This window comes from Tenrec ecaudatus, chromosome 1, assembly GCF_050624435.1.
Source record: "Tenrec ecaudatus isolate mTenEca1 chromosome 1, mTenEca1.hap1, whole genome shotgun sequence".
NCBI classification, from domain to species: Eukaryota; Metazoa; Chordata; class Mammalia; order Afrosoricida; family Tenrecidae; genus Tenrec; species Tenrec ecaudatus.
Genome location: NC_134530.1, coordinates 113238310 through 113256065, shown reverse-complemented (window position 1 = coordinate 113256065; position 17756 = coordinate 113238310).

Here is a 17756-nt window from a genome sequence, read left to right as displayed (position 1 = left end):
TAATACTTTAGTAAAGACAAAGATGGATGGCAGAGTCTCATTCCAAGCATTGATTATGCTATAAGAGTTCAACACATTTAACATTGTAATCCAAAGCATAAATGACTCATGTAAAGGAATTAATCAGACCAGGTTTATAAAATGGGGTTAAAATTTTAGAGTTTTTAAAAATATATATCCATAAATAAGCAGACATTCACATTTTTCTATGTTTAATTTTTATTTTCTGCCTTTGAAAGGTGTATTTATTTATTTATCTATATTAAACATCATTCCCTCTGACAATTCTCTTCTGCATTCTTTCCTGGAGGAAAATATACCCATTGACAGATGAATCGGGGAGAGTAGGGTGGGGTGTGGCATGAGAGAAGACAAAATATAAAATCCTGCTTTACAGGGAGGAATGGTAGTCCGTTATCATGACTAAGAAAAATAGGTTTATTTTAGTTACAAATTCCAAATGATCTTCCAAATGTCATGCTAATGACTTGGTGCTTATTCACCCATCAGACAAAATGCCCCATACTTAGAAGCCTACCAGGCTGCATTAGATCTTCACTTGTCTGAAGGTCACCTGTAATTATTCACTCGCTCACCTCACAGGAGCACTGGATGGCATGACTAATGTATCATTGATAACTACTTTAAATGGTACATATTAAAGCCAGATTCACATCTTGTATTCCTTTATGGTAAGTCATTGAAAAGGTAGGATAATGGAAATAGTCTTTGGAGACTTTCAGCAAAAGAACCTGTCTGAATGGATGAGAAATCATTTTTAAAACCAACTCACCAAGAAAGGACTGTGACTGCTATAAAGCGTCAGGTCCCCGTGACACCTTAACAAATCCTCTCGAAACACGTTATATTACGTCACTGCTGCCATATGTACACAGCACTATCTTTTGGTGAGATGTGAGTGTGAGATGATGCAGCTCTGGAGACTATTAGGATTTTATTTTAAATGATTGTGTTTTAATATTTCAGCCTCTAGCACGAAACACTATTGTATTTTAAGAAAGGGATGCCTTTTTTAAGAAAGTGAAGTAAATCCTGAAGCTGTGATTTAAATGTGCATTGTTTTCTTTTCATAAGCTCTGTGAAAATACATCTTTTACATTCCATTTATTTTTCTACATTTAAAGAAACAAATTATAGCTTCCACCCATGGGAATCACACATTTCAAATTACTCATGCTCATTCTTTTAAGTTAATAGGGAAGCACCTGTATTTATATAAATGGGGAAGATGATTTGCTGTAGCTTCTAAAGTGAAGACCAGTTATAAGCTCTGAGTCAATTAAACACAAAGCCTAGGTACTTGGATCATGGTGTGGCAGCACTCATACGGAACAAGACTATGAAGGAAGAAATCCAGCTCCAAAAGGTCAATATGTTTCTTGGGTGGGAAGAAGAGATTTGGGTGTCAAAAGATTTTTCAAGCCAAATCCAGATACACCTAAAGTCTCACAGACTTTTGTACAGCAGTCGCCTATTTCCTCCACAAGCAAGCTGGTTATGAATCTTGCAATCATGATGACAAGATTCCCTCTGAGTTTAAGTGGTGAATATGAATGAATACGTTATCATCATCATTTAAACTAATGGCAGACTCGTGCTTCATAGGGTTTTCTGTGGCTGTTTTTACAAAAGTATGCCTCCAGACCGTTCTTATCAGGTGACCTCAAACTTCCAACCATACTTTTGGTAGCCAAGAAGGTTCGCCGTTTGCACCATCCAGGGCTAATTCCACATATTAAATGGATAGGAGAGAAGTTAACTGCTAACCACTGCCCACAAGTCTGTCAGGCAGAATTTACCCCATCTTAGTCAAGAATAGTCACACATGCACCCACGAAACCTGCGTCCTTTGACATCATCTTGTGTTTGTTCATATTGGGGTATATATCAGAGGTGTTATGTGGTCACTCTGATGAGTTCTGTTATATATTTTTCCTGTGTTTCAGTGTATGGAACTCAGGATTGATAAGCCTATAAGGGACAGTATGTAGAATAAGGTTTGTGGGTGGAGGCGATACAGGGTGGGGTTTGGTTTACTTGGGGGGGTTTAAAGGGTAAGAGAGATGACGTCAAGGAGCTTAGGAAGGAACAGAGTGCTTGGAAACTGATTGTGGTAGCCATCAGTGCTAACTGATGTGATTGAACTATTGAATGAGCTATATTTCAGACTTCCTGAGATGCCCACCTTCCTGGCATGATCATTAAAGACAATGGTGCACAAGCAAATGTGGGGAAGAAAGCTCAAGGTTCCCGGCTACCAAAAGAGACAGCACCTGAAGTCTTAAAGAATGGAAGATAAACAAACAGCTATCTAGCTGAGAGAAAACAAAACCCACATGGAAGAAGCACACAAGCTTGTCCTGACTTGGTCGCTGAGAACAAAGAAGGTGCATAAGCAAAATGGTGAAGAAAGCTGTTGGTGTCCCACTATGAAATGATATAGTGTCTGGGGTCATAAAGGCTTGAAGATAAACAGGTGGCCATCTAGCTCAAAAACAACAAAGCCCACGTGGAAGAAGCACACCAGCCTACCTCAACACTAATGCTGACGACAAAGCGGGTGAAAGGCAAATGCAGTGAAGAAAGTTAATGGTACCCGGTGGTCAAAATATATATAATCTGGGGTCCTATAGGCTGGAAGATAAACAAGGAGCTATCTAACTGAGAAACATCAAAGCCCATATGGAAGAAGCACACCAGCCTGTGAGATCACAAGGAATCAAAGAGATCAGGTATCAGGCATCAAAGACAAAAAAAAAATGAAATCATAGCATTGTGAATGAGGGGGAGTGCAGACTGGGGACCCAAGACCCATCTGTGGGAAATTGGAAATCCCTTGCAGAAGGTCTGCAGGGAGGAGATGAGCCAGTCAAGGTGCTGTGTAGCAATGATGAAATATACAATTTTCCTCTAGTTCTTGAATGCTTCCCCCCCCCCCACTATCATGATCCCAATTCTAACTTACATATCCGGTTGGACTGGATGATGTATACTGGCACAGATAGGAACTGGAAACACAGGGAATCCAGGACAGATGAAACCTTCAGGACCAGTGGTGAGAGTGGCAATATCGGGAGAGTGGAGGGAAGGTGAGGGAGAAAGGGGGAACAGATTGCATGGTCTCTATATAACCTCCTCCCTGGGGGATGGACAGTGGAGAAGTGGGTGAGGTAAACATCAGATGGTGTAAGATATGACAAAATAAAAATAATTTATAAATTATCAAGGGTTCAGGGGGGAAGAGGGTGTGGGGAGGGAGGGGGAAAATGAGGAGCTGATTCCAAGGGCTCGAGTAGAAAGCAGGTGCTTTGATAATGATGATGGCAACATATATACAAATGTGCTTGACACAATTGAAGCATGTCTGGATTGTGATAAAAGTTGTATGAATCCCTAATAAAATGATTTAAAATTTAAATTTAAAAAAACTGAAGGTAATTTAGTCAAATACTGATCCATACTGATATAAGATATACAATTACCTCTCATTATACTACATAATATAGAATCACTGTATGAGTGTAAATAATACATATAACATTTGATTGTTCAGCTTTATCATTGGTTTTGGAAAATGCAATCTAGTAAATTATGGTCATATATGCCTCATTTTTACATCCTTAATGTAACAATGAATGTTTCTTGTAGAATTCTTATGGAATAGTCTACCATAATTGTAATAATCAATTATGATTAATTATCAACCTTAAAATGTAACTATATATATACACACTAAGAAATGAAAAAAATATATGTATTAACTCTCAATTAATAATGAAAAAATTTTAAAGTCAAAGGGGATTTATAATATAATAAAGACTACAGGTTTTAAACTAGGGAGATTTTCTAGGATTATTTGGGCCAGTTTAAGCCCAAGAGGCTTAAAAAGCAGAGAACTTCCTCCAGCTAGAGGCAAAGGAGAGGCATTTACATGGAAGTCTAAGACATTGGAAAAGAGAGGGCTTGTGCTGAATAGTTTGGAAATGGAGAGTCAGCAAGACAAGGAATGCAAGTATCTTTAAGAAGCTGAGAGAGCCCCTGGCTGATAGTCAACAAGGAAACGGGGGCTTCAGGCCAACAATAAGAAACTTGATTCTGCCTATATGATTATTGGAAGGGTGGAGGATAAATTTAGTAGTCACCAGTCGTATACAATATAAATCATTTCCACCTGGTCCTCTCCCTGCAGCAGTCTTGATGAACTGCTTTTCCTTTATGATGTAAAGATGAGTGTATCATTCTTAAAGAAGTACTATATTAGGATTATCTAGAAAGTTGCAATGATTCACTTCAAATATTAAATTGACATTGGAGGTGCAAAACTTTTCTTCTAGAAATCACAAAATATCTACGAATATAAAGTACACGCTAATTTAAAAGTAATTTATAGGTATGCGGTCTAATAAACATGTTCCACTTACTTTGGGAAGGTACTTGGTGGAGCACCAGTTGGGCTGCTCACAGGAAAGCCAGGAATTTGAACCCACCAGATTCTCTCTGGGAGAAAGGTGAAGCTTTCTAGACCCCAAATGACTCATAGCCTCAAATAGGCAGTTAAACTCTGTCCTGCAGGTTGACCGAGTTGGGTCCTACTCAATGCAAGTGACTTTTGTTTGTGAGTGAGTGATTGGCCTCTAGTTTGTTACATACCACAAGAAGCCCATCTCTGACCTTAGGTAGAGTCAGGGGAGGCAGTGTAGTGTTTTGACTGCTGGATAAATGAGGTGAGTGCCTGACCACACGTTTGGTCCCAAGACATGTGTGCGGAGCTAGAGGAAGATCACATATGTCTGATCTTCAGCCACTGGTATGAGTGCTGTTCTCGCTTGGGTAAGTGGAACAGATTATTGGGTCACTGTCTCAATCAAAGGCTGCTTGCAAAGGTTCAGGTCGCCATTTGCCTGTCAACTCTCACCGAGTTGCTCAGCGTCTTGTCTTAGTCATCACCGGAACCACGTTTCTGTCCTTTCCTCTGCAGCTCAGCCTTTCAGGATGGGCAGTTCTAACGGTGTCCACTTGGCCTTTACTACCATGATAGCTCTATTCCACATTTCAGGGACCCAATATGGGAGTATGCCAATTACTAAAGATGTCTATTACAATGATGCATTCTGGAACTGGGGAAATAACCCCAGAAGGGGTTCGGGGGCCCAATGGACCCACGGTGAGGTGGACCTGAGCTAAAACTCCATCGATAACCTGACCTCCATAGGCCCCCAATCTGATCGGCAGATCTTCAAAAAATTTTAGGTCTCCTGAAATTAATTTCAGTTCAGATCCAGTGTCTAGTAATCCCCCAAAAGTTTGATTATTCCCTTTCTTCCAATAAACGGTCATTCTTGTGAAAGGCTGAAGGTCCCTTTGGGGAAGGCTAGAAGAAAGACTAACAGTATAAACCTTCGGTGATGTGGCAGTGTTCTTCTTCAAAGGGACCCGGCCTCTCCCCTCATTCAAGGGGTTGTGGATCTCTAAACTGGCTCAGGTCTGGGAATTGATTAATTGATCATGACTCTATACTGCTCTCCACCTGATTTTCATTTTTCCACCTGTATAGATCATGTAAATATTTAGTAGGTTTCCCATCTACTTCATTCCTAGGGACACTGTGGCTAAGTAGCCACTGCCATAAGTCCACCCAAGACAGGTTGCTTTGATTACTATGGAAACCTTGTTGTCTATTATAACCACGCCCACCCTGTCTCTGTTGATTCAGTGCTGACACCTGCTTTCTACCAACACGGGGTCCAATCAGCTCCACTGTGGGCAAATATCAGAGTTCATTTAGGGCAGTTCCCACTGTTAATCCTGGTGTTTATTAAATAGCAATCACAGGAGTCTTCAGAGATGCTGGGCCCACTTCACAAACTTGTTCCTTATGGTTGTGGTGAAAGGTATGTCCTTGGGGCACTCCCTTGTAGGGTATGTGGGATTATTCAGATAGATCCATCCCAGCATTACAATTTCCCTAAGCTTTTGGATGCCAAGATAAGTCGGGATCCTCAAGTTGGTCTAATATAGGCCATCTGGCAGCCCATGCTTCAGTGAACCAACTAAACAAGCAATTAGATCCTCTCTTAACCTCTCTTGCGAGACACTGAGGGAAGAATCTGGGATTAGAAACTTAGACTAATCTAATGTTACATTCCTTGCACTGGTTCCCCATATCCTTAGTACCCTTTCCCAGGGAGATTTCCCAGGCTTCTGCTTGTTCGTATTAGAAAACTAGAGCAGATCTTTATGAGTATCGCGCACTTCTTCCTGAGTCATCATTTAAACCACACCTCAGAAAGTGAACCTCACTTTCTAAGACTTAATTCTAGTTACAGGTCTAGAGGAAATATGGGTGGAGGGGGTGTTTCCTGGAGGCTCTCAGCAATATCTTGTAAGGAATTTCCCTCAGGCAATGCTACAGATGCAACCCTACCAAGCATTTCTGCTTGAATAGTTAATCTTCTCAGGTGTGAGTTATTTTGGGGTGGGTCTCTTGATTGGGCTGGCCTCAATTGACTTTAGGGGCTCAATATCCTCCCCTCTGTACCATCAACCCATATGTTCCCATCCTCATTTCAGGGTCCCAATTTTTTCCATTTAATGCCCCTACTTTAATATCAGTCACTGTTCTAGACCTGCAATTTCGTAGGCACTGTTATTCAGCTACTTGTATGATGAGACTCTGAATTTGGTTTTCGGCAATGTCAGCTCTATTACTAGAGGAGAGAAGGCTCTCCTTTGTAGCACATGCTGAAGCTTTTAGGTCTGTTATTTGGCACTTGAGACGTGCTTCTGTGGTTTTGAGACTATCCTGTTCCTTGATCACATTTTCCATTGTAAGGAGGACCCATATCAACCAGCTTCCCTATACTTCTCATCCTGATAAAACTGTAGAAAAATGTCAAACACAGGATCACCCAGATCACCCTCTCACCAGCACTTCCTCTATTGGTGGTAATGCTGTGGTTATTAGCTTTGCTTCTTCACACCATCAATTAACACCATCAATTAACACCACCTGCTCTAGGAAGACTAGCAGATTAATCCATACCTTTAGGAGTAGAGACAGCATATCAGTGCTGCTAAGCCTAATCAGGCTGGAGAGCCAATTTGAGAAGTCCATATTTATGACCTTGTTTCTCTAGAACAGTGTTTCTCAACCTGTGGCTTGTGACCCCTTTGGGGGGGGGGTCAAAGGACCTTTCACAGAATTGCCTGATTCATAACAGTAGCAAAATGACAGTTATGAAGTAGCAAAAAAATAATTTTATGGTTGGGGGTCATCACCACACGAGGAACTGCATTAAAGGGTCGTTGCATTAGGGAGGTTGGAATCACAGCTCTAGAACCATTCCTGGTATCAAATGTGTTAGACAGTGTCCTCTAAAGAAAGAAAACCAGGATGCTTATGATTTTATAGATAGATAGATAGATATAGATATAGATGATATAGAGATAGAGATGTAGAGACATATAGATATATCCATAGACAGATATATAGATAGATAGATAGATAGATAGATAGATAGATAGATAGATAGATAGATACATACATACATACATACATACATACATACATACATACATACATACATAGCTATAGCATGAAGGAATATAACAGGTAATTAGTCCACACAGCAGTATAGAGGGCCCAGTTCAACTCACTTCTCTGGAAAAGTTGATATACTGGAAGTCCTTCAATGCACGAGGGCTGCTGAGTCCAAGGTCAAGGAAGAAGACAGCTTAGTCTTCTGGAGAGCAACGCAGGCAGTCTGGCCACAGGCAGCAAACAGCAGGGCAGGTCACAAACAGTCAGCGAGATGACAGGATCTGGCAGCCCCAAGTTCAACTGATGTATACACCAGTAGCATGATGAAGCAGCTCTTGAAGGAACCTCAAGCTCTAGTGACAAGATCCACGGATTTGCTATACCACAGGTAGTGTACTCACAAGTTGAGGCAGGTAACTAGCTAAAGCACCTGCATGCTGGTCAGATCACCAAAGAGTTAGAGAGAGTGAGAGTGAGAGTGAGAGTGAGAGAGTGAGAGAGCGAGAGAGAGAGAGGTGTCACTTGCCTAGCAATTTATCTCTTTGCCCTGCAATCAAATTGTGACTTTATTAATCACACATGTTCCTATTGGCCATGTTGACATAGTAAACCGATCTATCACACTTGTGCACCCATTTTGTCTTCAGCAATCTTGCTAGGAGGGTGAGCATCACAGAATGTCAGGTTGCTTGAACAAAGTGTTCTTGCGTTCAGGAAAGGCTTGAGCAGAGGCCCAAAGTCTGTAAATTACATCAGTGTATTGTCATATAAATATATGTACATATGCCATTTCTTCTATTTTTATGAATTGCTATGCTTATCCCACCATCACACTGGCCCTTATTCTGCCTCTTAGTAATTCTTCTCAGCTAGTTTGCTATTGTTCTACCACCCGCAGGATCTCTATGTCCTCTTCATTACAGATTTTTATTCCCTAGTTGTTCCCCTATAAATAAGAAATTAATCTAATGGAAAGATGTTGTATGCTCATGCAGTGGCTTATTTAATATTGTTAAGATGACAACCCTACCCTAAACAATGCAAAACTGTACAGCTATTGTGGGCATAGATGTGGCAGCTCCTCCAAACAGCACAGAGGCGCTTCTCTACCATGTAGCCCAGTGGTTCTACGCCTAGCTAGAGACCCAATGGGCTGGAGAGCAGACAAGCAAACAGAAACATCTACGCAAATGCTCACAATTACACAATAACCCCCAAATGGACACACCAAAATGCCCATCAACAGATAAATGGATAAGGAAGATGTGGTCCATGCATACAATAGAAGTTTACTCGAGCATCGGAAGAAATAACATTTTGATAAGGGCCTAGAAAAATGAATGGAACGGGATGTTATGCTGAAGGAAGTAATTCAATCACAAAAGGACAGCTACTGTGTGGCCTCACTTGTTAAAAGGACAAACATAGACAAAAGAGAAGAAAAAAAAGTTGATTCATGATTACCAGGGTCACGAGGGAGGAGAAAAGGGAGGTTAATAATGATAAAAATATATTGATTATGGGTACGTTTTCCCAGTATTGCCATTGCTTTCAATAGGTTTTACGTGTGTAGAAAGTTAAACTGGTGAAAGTTTCAAGATAGATGTATTTCCCAGACAAAGAGAGAGAAGAGTAGCTGCTAGGACCGCGTGCAGGGTAACCCATCTCCTGTGAGTCAACACCTTGAGTGTCAGGCTGCATGAGAGAGGCAGCCCGGTTAACATGGCTAAGAACGTGGTTAGTGCCCCTGTTCTAACTCTTAGTTCAACACCTCGTGTCTGGGATTTTAAATCCTACACGTCATCATTCCAGGCACACTAGTCCTAATAGCAAAGGAAGAAGGAACAGGAGGAGGATGTGGCTAATTTACTTCTTGAATCATTGTCTTCCTAGCCATGAGACCAGAATTGGATGGTGCACAGCTACCATTATTGAACATTTTAATTAAAGATTCCATAGAATAGTCCTGATGAAGTGGGGGGTGGGGCATTTAAGAAGCTCATGAACTCCAGACTCCCTGGAGGCATGAAGGTTGATGAACACCTGAAAATACTGTCCCGAGATTATCTTTAAACCTAAAATCAAATGTATGCCCTGAATTCTTCCTAAAACAAAATAGCTTGCTGTAACTCCAAAAACATGTCTGCTGTAAGCCTTATGGGCTTGGAAGAGCTAGACTGCAGCAACTTGAAAGATCACAGGGGTGTGAATTTATGTCAATGGAGGAGGAACCACTCTGGAAAGGAAGGTCAGAAAGGTCATGTAACTTGAAGAATGTAATCAATGTCACTATATGTAGAAAATTTTGAATTGCTGATTGTTCTGCTATTATTGTTTCAACAGTCAAATAAAGAAAATATTTTTTACAGTTTAAGAAACATCCATGCTTTTAAAAATGCTGGTAGAAGTACACACTAGATATAAATCTATTAAAAGCAAATAAAATAATAGAATTCTATATGATTTAAAATTTGGTGAATTGCTATAGATCAAATATATTCTCTTACCATCACATATTTTTATAAATTTTCTTCTATTTTTAAAATCCAATTCCTCATTGAAAAGGTACATGGATAAGTAAATTAAATTCTGGCAAGCTGCGCTCTTTAATCATATACCACTTTTCTTAGTTGGGCTCAGATTATATAATGGATCCAATCCATTAATAGCAAAACTAGTATTATTAATCCCATTTTGACATGTAACATTTTGAAATCTACTTAGAGCCCATGGATTACAATGTCTTGGGTTAAAATAGGTACAGGAATAAGTTAAAATCACAAAGCGGATCAGTTATTTTGTAGGAGGGAAAGAACAGCTGAAATGCGCTCCATCCAGTGTCAATTGCACATCCATCTTGGAAACGAAGTGCGCTGCCAGGAGAGCTGGCATTCACATTCACAAAAGCGACACAATCTTTGCTTTGCTTCACCACACTCACTTTGAAAATGTATGCTAGAAGAGGTTCAGCAATTCCACTCAGTAGGAGACTACACGGGCTTCAATAAATCAAATAGTTGGTGGGATTTTTAGTTTGAATGTGTTAACCTTGAGAAATAACAAGTCATTAGGTCTTGAAAAAGTCTAAAAATAAAAGATAGAAGCAATTTTTCCTTTTATTTCAAAGTTCTTAGAGCTATAACTATTATATCATAAAGTAGTACTACTTTAATGTATCTGAAAAGCAGTTTATTCTGACTTAATTGTCCAGATATTGCACAACACAACTATATGTTTACACCAAGCCCATTTTAATATTAGTCGCCATGCTAGTCCTAATCACAAAAATGATTAGGAAGTCACTATTTCCTGAAGTTAATTCATACAACTTACCAGTGATCCATCCTGTTCTCATAATAGAGGATCGGGAGAGTGGCTCCTGAGTCCATTGATTCTCAATTCTTAATGGCAAATTCTGTAAAATAGTAGGCACCTTTAGGTAGAGAGAATTAAATAGTAAAATATATTACTCTGATTCCAAGAAAGAACTATGAATTAGTTGGTTAAAAGAAAAAGCCTCTAATTTTACCTAATACAAGAACGGTTTGTTCTAATAATATGGCCAAATATAATACTCGTCTTCTGACACAATTGCTAAAGATAAAATGTGTACATAGCAAATGTAGTGAAGAGTTCTGATAGTGCCCGATTATCAAAAGATACAGCACCTGGGGTCTTAAAGGCTCGAAGTTAAACAAGTGGCCTTCTAGGAGGGAAGGAACAAAGTCCACATGGAGGAAGCACACCAGCCTGTGTGATAAAGAGGTGTCGATGAAAATAGGTGTCAGATTTTCACAAATAAGCGACCAAATTGATGTAAAGGAGCATAGAAAAAATAGAGGCCCCCAAACCACCAATAAGACAATGGGTTAGTCTGTCACAGAAGAGCCACAAAGAAGGGATGATATATCCAGGGTGCAGTGTAGCCCTGTAAAACATATACCTATCCTCTAGTCCTTTAATATTTCCACCTTTAAAATGATGGTCTTAGTTTTATCTCATTCATTCTGGTAGACCTGCATATGTTCATGTGCATAATTAAGATTGGTGATGCATGAAATCCAAGATAGTTAAACCCTTCAGGAACTGTAACAGAAGTAATGATTCCCTGAGGGTGCAGAAGAGAGGGGAGGGAGGGAGGAAGAGGGAACTAATAGCAATGTTGCTGGATAACCCCACTTGAGGGAACAGATAACAGAGTGGCAGGTGAACAGATACATTAGATGGTGTAAGACATAGGGGGGAGGGTTAGGGATAACAATAGTAATATTTAATATAATAAGTTCTCAGGGATGAGGGCGGGGGAGGGTGGGGATAAAGAGGAGCTGATATCAAAGAGTGCAAGAAGAAAGAAAATGTTTTGAAAATGATTGTGGCAACAATTGTACAATCATGCTTGATCTGACTGACCTATGGGTTGTTATAATAGCTGTTAGAATATCTGTACTGGTTCAGGTCAAAACTGATCTTCCTCGTGAAAAGGACATTTAGATCTTTTAAGACTTCAGAACACTAAAACCAAAGGCATCTATAGCTTCAAGAATTGAGCAGGAACTAACTTTGTGTACAAAAAGTCTTCAGGACACAGTATCCTTTGTTCAAATTTGTATGTCTCACCACATCTGTAATTTCTTGATAATGAGTAATTTCCTTCATAAACCTTTAACTGGATGAAGGGAAGGAATATTAGAACTATTTTTCTCATTACAGTTTATCACTGTCGGTGAATTCTTGGCATATCCTATATGCCTACTATGTCTTGGTTTACTAGTAAGCCAAGAAACATGTTTCCAGTAAAGAAGAAGCTCCAGGAACGTGGTCAATGATATCATCTCTAAGGGTTTCCCTTTTGACAATCAGAAGAGGCAAAGACAATGGCATGAGACTTGGATACAAAAATGGAGTTCTTGACATCAAATTATGCTTTCTTTCCTTCCTGTCTCCCTGATTCCGTTTTGCTATTCTGAGTTTTGTCAGGTTCATAAAATGTCAGTGAATTTGAAATCCATAAGATCATCTCTAGGAGATATTTGAAGCGTTGCCACAGCAGGAAGAACAGCATGATGACTGGGTGAAATTCTATCCTTACTTTCATTTAGTAGATAAATAAATAACTTCAATGAAAATACCAATAATTCTCTGTGCAAAGAATGTCATTTAGTCACAATCTTATTCTGCATCCTCATGTTTGTTTTAATCAACCCTATTTATCTATATCTATCTACCCATCTAATTACAAAAAAGCCTAAATGCAATCATGTTTAATATATACTCCAATCATTGACCAATAATGATTTATATTATTTATTTATTAATAATTATTTCTTATTGCTAAATATGCAAAATGTTCCAGGCACTATTTTAGACAACAGAGATATAGCATTTAGTAGAACTAATTATTTCCCTCATTTTGTTGAGTTATAAAATCTTCAAATAATCAGATAATAATCGATACTATTCTATATCTTAATTGTAGTGATTAACACAGACTGAGTGCTTACTGTGCACCAGTATCATGTCAAGTGACTTTCTCATATATAATCTAAAGATATCCCTACAGGAAACTGCTGATTGGTCCTACTAGTTATATATTGGGTATATAAAAATTAAGTAACCTGCTGTAACTAGCTTAGCCCAGATTTAAATTCATATCTGCCTGACTCAATGCCTATGTTTATAAAAGCTGCTTTGTGATTGTTTTTCAGGGCAGCATACAACCTCTAGCTAAACATCTCTTTGTGGATTTTGATAAAAGGAACAGTCTCCCGAATGTAGTTTTAAAGGTTAAGATGACTGCCTGTAAACACAACTTAATTTCATTATCATAAATACCTGAGTATTCTGGGCAATTAAAAATACAAGTTTGCAAAATTCCCCTTTTAAATTCAAAGACAACAAGAGTAATATATGTCTACTTTTCTTACTTCTTTTTTTTCCTGCTGTTTAAAGGCTTAGAGAATAAGATGATTAGAATTCTGAAATTTTGGGTTTGATCATTTATTAATATATTTCTACAACAAATACACATCATATCCTCCATCATGTGTCAAACATTGTGCTGGGCGTACTGAGAACACAGCTAACATTCCTGAAATACTGATCATGGCTGGAAAAATAATACCAATGGATAAATAGATTCCAAAAAGAGTATATAATAGAGTAACTCAGTCCAGATTTGTAAGACAGCATTCTGCAAACAGTGATATTTCACATGGTGCTGTTCCCAATAGTGTCTTTACTAAAGTCTCACGTTAGATCATATTTTAGATTACTAACGCTGTTGTGAAAATAAATACGCAATGGGGTGGTTTTAAAGAGCGTACAGTTATTTTCTCACAGTTTAGGAGACTAGGAGTCAGTTAAGGGGAAAGATCTCATTCTCAGCACAGAATCTTCTCTCAGCTTCCGTATCCCTGGTGTTTGTGTGGCTCTCTGATGATTTTTTCTCCCCACGTTTACTGTTTATGTTTATCGGGTGACATTTTAGAGATTATATCATCAGTTTTACATTTACCAATTCATACACATTTTGTTTTGTCTCATTGATTATAGTCCCCTCAATAGTTACATCACTTATTCCACTTTTTTCCCTTTGTCCCCTGTCTCCACTATCGCTTCTTTCCTAACCTTCCGAACTCTGTCCTTGGGTAAATACTGTCCATTTGATCTCCAATAGTTGATTGCCTTTAGGCATGTGTACCTCATTGCTGTTGTTATTCACCTTACCAACCTGTCCAAGATTTGCCTGAACATTGAGCCATGAGGTTGAGTTCAGTTCCAGACCTCATGAGGGACTAAAGCCATTGTTGTGGGAGTTATACCAGCTTCTAACTGGCCAGTAAGCATGATATATTATTTTTATTTTGAATGCGAATCATATTTTCTCCTACACTATCCAGTTAAGACTTGGCAATTTTTAGAGCAGATTTTATAACTCAGAGGTGAGTGGATTTAAGATTTGAGATTGCACTGATCGGGCCTTAGGAGCATAACAGAGACAGGCCTGTACCCACAGCTACTGGGGCTACATAATTCCAACATGTGTTTTGGCACAGGGAGGTCCACAGGTCAGATCCATGCAGAAGATCAGCACCAAGCAAGTGATTGGGAAATTACCGCAGATGTACGCTGTAACATGTCCATCTTAGATCTTCCAGGTTAAAAACAAACAAACAAACAAAAGGGAAAAAGCATAACTTCCACAGCTTTTGTGCCTGATCAGACAACATTAGGAATAAAACCTAGGCCTCTTGACGCCCCACCTGGTATGGATCTCCTAGGTCATGGACCATGTAAAGAATGGTTTTATTGTGCAAGAATTTTGGATCAACCCTTGCCTTCTCCTCAGCTGGTCTGTTTTCTCAGCTTGTGACAGAAGGAAAAGCATCCTTCTCTTGTCCTCAGACAAGAACGCATTTTCACAGGATGGCCCACCCTTTATTCTTAGCCAAACCTATCAGAAAAACTGCCATCAAAAGCAGGCAACGTCCCTGCAGCTAGTCTAGCTTAATGGCAGTTTTGTCCGCACAGCTATATTGATACACCTTTCAAAAGAAATGTGTGATCTCAAGTGCCTTTCCCAAGTCTTCAGCTGTTACAGTGTCTTGCTGAAACTTGAGGTTGGGTAATTGCAGGCTACGGAGAATGCAGGCATCTTTACTAGTTCCAGGTTGCTCTTTGCTGTTTGTTTCCTGGGCTCAGCAAGCCCCTCCATTTTAGATGCCATGCAGACCGGCCCAACCAGAGGCAGCCCCTTACTTTCAGGCTTGTCCCCATGGCAAAAGAATAAAAAGGAGGCCAACCTTAAGAGTTATAGCTTCTAATATCTTAGCTGCCCTTTAATAAGTATGTATTCAGAACACATTGACAATAGTGCGACTGACATTGTTACTAATATAGAACAAGTCAAAATACAAAGAATTTTAAATGGCTCACATTCTTTAAAATGATTTCGGAACCGTTTCTTCTTCTGAACCGGAGTCTCCTGCTGCTCCTGTTGGTAGTGAGATCTCTAAAGTGCCAGACAATGGTGACCATGATGAATGGCCTTCTTAGTCAAAGGTGCCCTGAGTGAAAACCGAAAGAATAAAAAGCCAGTCTCACTTGTGTGATGCCAGTCTATGAGACAATAAAGGTCCGTGCATGTCCTTTTAAAGCCAGGTCTTTCAAGTTGATTGTTCAGCAGTTAACTGGGAATACTTTGAAATGTCCCCTTCTGTGTTAGTGACAACTTGATGTTGAAAACTTTCTGTGCAACTGTAGACCGAAGGGTTTCTTCAGTTGGCGGAAATCATGTAATTATATTTACTTGGAAGAGTTTAAGCATCTTAAAGACTGAAGAAAACACATATTCCTAATACTCAGGGAAAGGATTATTCACCATAATTGACATTAATGTTTAATTTACGCACAGTAATGGTCCTTGTCCTTTATAAGTCGCAATAAGTAAAACTAAGAGTGAGAATTATCAGTTCCCAAGATGAAAAGCAAACATGCTACAGCTTCATTTGCTTATGATTTGGGGAGTAATATTTTGCATTAATGACTGGCTTTTTTTTAAGCCAAATTTCAAAGGCACAGAGACTAATCAGCAAAAAGTTCAAAGGGTTATTTCACTGGTGACCTAAATAGGTTGTTCCGTTAAGCGCCATAGGACATGAGTCTATTAAGCTGTACATTAGAAAAAGAATATCTGTTAAGCTAGCAACTCACACCCTCCCAAATCCCACTATAGTATAAAATCACATCAAAAGTATTACGGTGTTACACCACTACCTACATCAATAAAATGCCAGTTTGACATATTATAAAGAAAAATCAGTTATACTTCAATAAGCCCAACTCTCTAGAAAGAAAGGAAAGTGAGAGGTATATAGTATGCCTCATCCACAACAAGTCATCAGAGACTGTACAGCCATAAAACTCTGCTCTGCCACCGCAGTCTTTATTTGAAAAGGAGTTGTTTTCAGAACAAGGAATCTAGCTTCTTTAGCTGCTACATTTCAGTAGTGTGCCAGGACAGACACGCAACCCTGAGGAATAGATAGTGAAATTAGAATGGGATGATGGTTGCCCGTATCATTTGATGCTTTTATTCCATTCTCGCTTGCACAGACCGCTGCAATCTAACCTGTATTTCAGTATTCGGAATAAGCTTTTTACTTGGATGATAATGACAGCCATCTTCAAGTTCCAAGGAAGGTTCAAATTCGATCATTTAAAAATTAAAACATGTCACCTTTTGGTATTGATTGATAGAATCGGAAATGCAAACATGGATACCAACTGCAAATTTACTATTCAGTAAATTCCAGGAAAAATGAAGAGATGCACAAAATAAGGCAACAGTACATAGATAATAGATATGCTCCCCTGTGGTTTACATACACGTTAGCCCATCATTGGTGTCTACGAGCCTTCCTCGACCTCCATTCACATGAGCCTTCAGAGGAGAAACCGGTAGGTAGATGAGGACTGCTGTGGGCGAGGTGCTGTTTAGAATGGGCTTTAACAGCGCGCTGACATTTATTTCATTGACAGAGTGGGAGAGAACAGTCCAGGTGAAAGAGTGCATCTCAACAAAAACCCACTTGAAATGCATCTGTTAGGTTGTACATTGGACGGTTGTGGGCCATTGAGCTAAAGAGTTAGGTTAAGATTTTATTCTATGGACTATGAAAATGAGGAGGAGTTGAGGAGGGAATATTTACACTTATTTCAGGAGGCAGTGGTTTAAAGGCATGGACCCATATCAGTACAAACTAAATGTTGTTATGAACAGATTCATCTTACTGTAGTGTGAAGGGAAAAAATAAGGGAGAGAAGGAAGACCAGGGATTTATTTAGGCAAAAGATACTGAAGCATTCCTATGATTTGAACATAAAAACTTAAAACTCCTTCACTCTCCTCTCATTCACACTTCACAGCATTCTCTTGGCCTTGTCCACTCATTTACTATTCCCCACATCCAGTTAGTAAGTGACAACCCCTACGTCAAGGCAGAAAACAAGGTGCAGATTTTACAACCTCTGAGATCTCCAAAGAAGTTCCCTATGCCTTCATATTTTAAAACTGTATTAAATTACCGTAGGCTTACAAACAATATTTTTCAGATTACTGAATGTGTTAGTCAGGGTACACTAGAGAAACAAATTCATAGACACTTATATGTGTATAAGAAAGAACTTTATATAT